General features: G+C 41.8%; 1 pseudogene; it reads right to left on the bottom strand.

The window, feature by feature from the left end:
• Positions 1 to 580: 580 nt before the first annotated feature.
• On the bottom strand, positions 581 to 5,768 carry LOC100400849 (large ribosomal subunit protein eL27 pseudogene; annotated as a pseudogene).
• Between the last annotated feature and the right edge of the window lie 557 nt (positions 5,769 to 6,325).

Here is a 6,325-nt window from a genome sequence, read left to right as displayed (position 1 = left end):
AATATAAAGGCACATGCATAGGTATGTTCATTGCAGTACTGTTTACAATAACAAAGACCTGGAACCAACCCAAATGCCCATCAATGATAGACTGGACAAGGAAAATGTGGCACATATACACCATGGAATACTATGCAGCCATAAAAAATGGTGAGTTTGTGTCCTCTGTAAGAACATGGATGAATCTAGAAACTATTATTCTCAGCAAACTAACACAAGAACAGAAAATCAAACACCACATGTTCTCATTCATAGGCGGGTATTGAACAATGAGAACCCATGGACACAGTGAGGAAAGCATCACATACTGGGGTCTGATGGGAGGGCTAAAGGAGGGACAGCGAAGAGTGGGGAGGTTGGGGAGAGATAACATGGGTAGAAATGCCAGATATAGGTGACAGGGGGATGGGGGCAGCAAACCGCCTTGCCATGTATGTACCTATGCAACAATCCTACATGATCTGCACATGTACACAGAACCTAAAGTACAATAATAATAATAATAATAATAATAATTACAGAATATAGTTATAATTTTTAAAAGCTAATAAAAGTAATGTATAATTTAAAAAAAGTGAATCTTGACTCCTATTAGCATACCATACACAAAAATCAAATCCAGATAGGCTCTGAATATGAAAGGCGAAACAATAAAACTTTTAGAAACTGGCATAGAAAAACATATTTATGTCATTATTTTAGGCAAAATGTATTAAACAGGACATAAAGAAGCAAGAATCATAAAAGAAAAGTAGATAAATTGGACTATATTAAAGAGCTTCTGTTTATCAACCAACACTCTACGAGAGTAAAAAGGAAAGCTATTGGAATAGGAAAAGATTTCTTGCATCAGGGTATGGTGGCTGACGCCGATAGTCCCAACACTTTCAGAGGCCAAGGCAGAGGGATTGCTTGAGCCCAGGAGTTTAAGACCAGCCTGGAAAACATAGCAAGACCCTTTCTTTACAAACAGATAGATAAATATTTTTAAAAATATTTTTGCAATACATATAAATGACAAAGATCTAATATCCAAAATGCATAAAGAACTACAAATTCATAAGAAAAAGGTTAACCATTCAACAGACAAAAAGCAAATGACTAGAAACACAAAGGATGTCCAAATGGCCGAGAAACTTGTTTAAAAAAGTGTTAATCCTCATTAGTCATCAGTGAATCACAAGTTAAAACCACAGTGAGATATCCACCCACCAGTATACTCAGAATTGACGTGACATGTCACTTGCTGGCAAATATGTGGTGGAACTGAAACTCCCAAACATCGCTGGTAGAAATGTAATCTGGTACAACCTTGGAAAATGGTTTGGCACTATCCCTTAAAGCTAAATGTAAGTGGCCGGGCACAATGGCTCATGCCTGTAATCTTAGCATTTTGGGAAGCCGAGATTGGCAGATCACTTGAGGCCAGGAGTTCGAGACCAGCCTAACCAATGTGATGAAACCCTGTCTCTACTAAAAATACAAAAATTAGCTGGGCGTGGTGGTGAGGGCCTGTAGTCCCAGCTCCTCGGGAGGCTGAGGCAGGAGAATTGCTTGGACCCAGGAGGCAGAGGTTGCAGTGAGCCAGGATTGTGCCACTGCACTCCAGCCTGGGTGACAGAGTGAGACTCTGTCTCAAAAAAGAAAAAAAAAGGCTAAATGTAAATAAATCATTTAACCAGCTAGATATATACCTAATAAAATTGCTGCATTTATAAACGAAAAGTCATGTGTGAGGACCATCTATAATGGCATCATTTTTCATAGACAAAGATGGAAACAATCCAAATATTCATGAGCAGAAGAATGGATCAACAATGTGTGGACTACATTGAGATACCATCTCACGCCAGTTAGAATGGCGATCATTAAAAAATCTGGAGACAGCAGATGCTGGAGAGGATGTGGAGAAATAGGAACACTTCTACACTGCTGGTGGGAGTGTAAATTAGTTCAACTATTGTGGAAGACAGTGTGGCGATTCCTCAAGGACCTAGAAACAGAAATTCCATTTGACCCAACAATCCCATTGCTGGGTATATATCCAAAGGATTATAAATTGTTCTACTATGAGGACACATGCACGCGAATGTTTATTGCAGCACTGTTTACAATAGCAAAGACCTGGAACCAACCCAAATGCCCATCGATGATAGACTGGACTGGGAAAATGTGGCACATATACACCATGGAATATTATGCAGCAATCAAAAACGATGAGTGTCCTTTGTAGGGACATGGATGAATCTGGAGAACATTATTCTCAGCAAACTGACACAAGAACAGAAAATGAAATCCCGCATGTTCCCACTCATAGGCAGGTGATGAACAATGAGAACACATGGACATAGGGAGGGAAGCACTACACACTGAGGTCTATTGGGGGGAATAGGGGAGGGACAACAGGGGGGGAGTTGGGGAGGGATAGCATGGGGAGAAGTGCCAGATGTGGGTGAAGGGGAGGAAGGCAGCAAATCACCCTGCCACGAGTGTACCTACACAACTATCTTGCATGTTCTGCACATGTACCCCAAAACCTAAAATGCAATTTAAAAAGTGTGGATATTCGTGCAATAAAATACTATGCAGAAAGGAATATGAGTGACAGCTAGTACCCCCAGCGGCATTTCATAATGTTAAGTGAAAGAAGCTAAACCTAAAAGGGCCCATGCTCTGTGGTTCCACTGATGTAAAGTTCAAACACAGTCAAACGCGTTTCTGGTGTTGGAAGTCCGAAGCATGGTCCCCTGAGAAGTAAAGGAGCTGGGGCTGTAAGAGACCAGCTTCTGGTATCCCACAAATTTGTACATCTGACTGGCGGTCACATGAGTGTGCTCATTTCGAGAAAACTCAAGTTATGCCTTCTCTACATTTATGTTCAATAAATAAGTGTGGGAGTTTTTTGTTGCTTGTTTTTGTTTTTTGGTAGAGACGGGGTATCACTATGTTGCCCAGGCTGCTTTTGAACCCCTGGACTCTAGCAACCCTCCCAAAGTGCTGGGATTACAGGTGTGAGCCACTGCACCTAGCCTAAATAAGTTTTTTAAATTAATGTAGCTCATACAACCAGTCTTTGATAAATCTGCAAATACACTTATAAATGCACAAATAGCCAAAAAAAAAAAAATCTTGCTGTTTTCCCTTTCTTACACAGGCTGGGGTCCTAGCCCTACTTACAAATCTCCACCATCTTCTCAACATGGTGCTAGAATTTCCAAGAGAAACCTCATGTGTATTTACAATGTGTATAGTCTGTTAAACATTTCAACTCCTACACATTCCAGAAAAACACTTGTATAGGGTCAAAATCAAAATCCAAGTCAGGGCTCAGCCAGAAGATGCTGTTACTCAGAAATAAGATCACATACCTCAACTTGTTTTTTTGAATTTTTCCTGGACTTTCCCCCCTTATCATCAGCATATTTAAATTCACCTTATCCTCTTTAACAGCTATTTAATAATCTATTTTATAACTTTACAGTATTTTACTTAACAATCCCCCTTTAAAGGACATTAGGTTGTTTCCAGTTTTTTGCTTTTATGAAAATGTTCCAGTGACTATCCAAGCATATGCGTGATTCTCATTTGATGATTTATCCTTTCATTAGAATAAGTTATTTGGGGCTAGGAGCACTGGCTCACGCCGGTAATCCCAATATTTTGGGAGGCCAAAGCTGGTGATCACCTGAGGTCAGGAGTTCGAGATCAGCCTAGCCAACATGGTGAAACCCGGTCTCTACTAAAAAGATAAAAATTAGCTGAGTATGGTGGCAGGTGCCTGTGGTCTCAGCTATACAAGAGGCTGAGGCAGGGGAATCACTTGAACTCAGGAGACAGAGGTTACAATGAACCAAGACTAAGCCACTGCACTCCAGCCTGGGCAACAGAGGGAGACTCCATCTCAAAAAAGTAATAATAAGTTATTTGAAGTTGAAATACTAGGCCAAGTGGTGGGCACAGGGACAAGGATTTAGATACATGTTACCAACACGTGTCCTGAAAAGCTGTACATATCACACCCCCCACCCCCCACCACCCACAGTCTAGGAGAGCATCCACATCCTTGCCAACACTGGTTTTTGTCAGCCTTTTGATTTGGTTTTGGTTTTGGTTTTGAGATGGTATTTCGCTATATTTGCCCAGGCTGACCTCGAACTCATGGGCTCAAGAGATCCTCCCAACTTGGCCTCCCCAGAAGCTGGGACTACAGGTGCACATCATCTCTCCCAGCTGTTGGCAGTCTTTGATCCCTGCCAAATCTGATGTATGAAAATCACATCTCGTCATTTTAATTATTCTTTTTTAAAAAAATTTTTTAATGACCAGAACAAAGCATCTAAAACCACAGCTTCTGGAAGAACCACTTGTTCTTGCCTGCCTTGTATCTCTCTTCAGACTTGACCTTGGCCTCTCATCAGAGCAGGATCCTTCAGAGCAGGATCTCTGAAGACATCCTTATTGATGACAGTTTTGTCCAAGGGGATAGCCACAGAGTACCTTGTGGGCATTAGGTGATTGTGGTTATAAATTTTCACAAAAGACTTAATCTTTCACCTCTTGGCGATCTTCATCTTGCCCATGGCATCTGTCACTTTGTGGGGATAGTGGTCAATTGCAGCCACCAGAGCATGGCTGTAGGGGTGATCTGAAGTGCCATCATCGATGTTCTTCACGATGACGGCTTTGTGTCCAGGGTAGCATCCCGCCAGGACAAGCACCACCTTCCTAGGTTTCATGAACTTGCCCATTTCCGCAGAGAGCAAGAAGAAAGGGCCGCTGAGATGCCCAGAGCCAACCCCTTCCAGCAAGCCCAGGTCTTGGGCTGGAACTCTAGCCATTTAAATTATTCTTTTGGTTATTCTCAAGGTTCAATATGCGTTTATTGGCCATTTGTAGTTCTCTGACAGAATCTTTCATTTTTAGTGAGGTCTACTTCTAAATGATTTTAAAATAGTCCTTTATATATGTATTTCTATTACACACATATATAGGTTTCTTTTTTCTTTTCTTTTCTTTTTTTTTTTTGAGATGGAGTCTCGCTCTGTCACCCAGGCTGGAGTGCAGTGGCACAATCGCTGCTCACCACTACTTCCACCTCCCGGGTTCAAGCGATTCTCCTGCCTCAGCCTCCTGAGTAGCTGGGATTACAGGCACGTGCCACCACGCCCAGCTAATTTTTAAATTTTTAGTAGAGATGGGGTTTCACCATGTTGGTCATGCTGGTCTCAAACTCCTGACAATGTGATCTGCCTGCCTCAGCCTCCCGAAGTGCTGGGATTACAGATGTGAGCCACCAAGCCTGGCCACATACATGTGTTTCTAAAGCAAGTATTTTTTCTCAGTTTTCTATTTGACTTTACATATTGTTTTGCTCTCTGTCATGACATTAATTGACATATGCAACATCTGTCCATTTTTTTCACTGTTGTCTGTCTTTGGTATCAGTGTCAAGAAAGATCTTCCCTCCTCCAAGATTACAAAAGTATTTTTAATCTGTTTTCTATGCCAAGGTCACGCTGCCCAAAAACAGTGAAGCCAGAATTCAAACATGAGTTTGTCTTGCTTCAAATGTTGTGCCTGTAACTTCTCATTACACTGTTAGGAACAACAATTACCTTTGGATATTAAGAATGTAGGTTATCTTTAACTTATTTTTACCTACCTGTGTTTTTACATATATGTATCATAATAAATATATAAGGCCAGGCATGGGGGCTCTCACCTGTAATCCCAGCACTTTGGGAGGCTGAGGCAGGGAGTTTGAGACCAGCCAGGGCAACATGATGAAACCCTGTGTCTAATATATATATATATATATTTTTTTTTTTTTTTTAATTAGGCCAGGCATGGTGGCTCATGCCTGCAATCCCAGCACTTTGGGAGGCTGAGGTGGGTGGATCACGAGGTCAGAAGTTTAAGACCAGCCTGGCCAACATAGTGAAATCTCGTCTCTAATAAAAATACAAAAATTTTTAAAAATTACTTGAGTGTGGTGGTGGATGCCTGTAATCCAAGCTACTTGGGAGGTTCAGGCAGGAAAATCATTTGAACCTGGGAGGCAGAGGTTGCAGTGTGCTGAGATCGTGCCATTGCACTCCAGCCTGGGTGATAGGGTGAGACTCTGTCTCACACACACACACAAATTAGATGGGAATGGCGGCATATGCCTGTAGTCCCAGCTACTTGGGAAGCTGAGGTGGACAGTCACCTGAACTTGGGAGGCAGAAGCTGCAGTGAGCCATGGCTGTACCACTGTACTCTAGCCTGGGCAACAGAGTGAGACCCTCTGAGAAAGAAAAGAAAAGAGAGAGAGAGGAAGGAAGGA

The sequence above is a fragment of the Callithrix jacchus genome, chromosome 20 (assembly GCF_049354715.1).
Source record: "Callithrix jacchus isolate 240 chromosome 20, calJac240_pri, whole genome shotgun sequence".
Taxonomy (NCBI): Eukaryota; Metazoa; Chordata; class Mammalia; order Primates; family Cebidae; genus Callithrix; species Callithrix jacchus.
The sequence above is the reverse complement of the archived record's forward strand: the minus strand, read 5'-3'. Positions and strand labels throughout refer to the sequence as shown.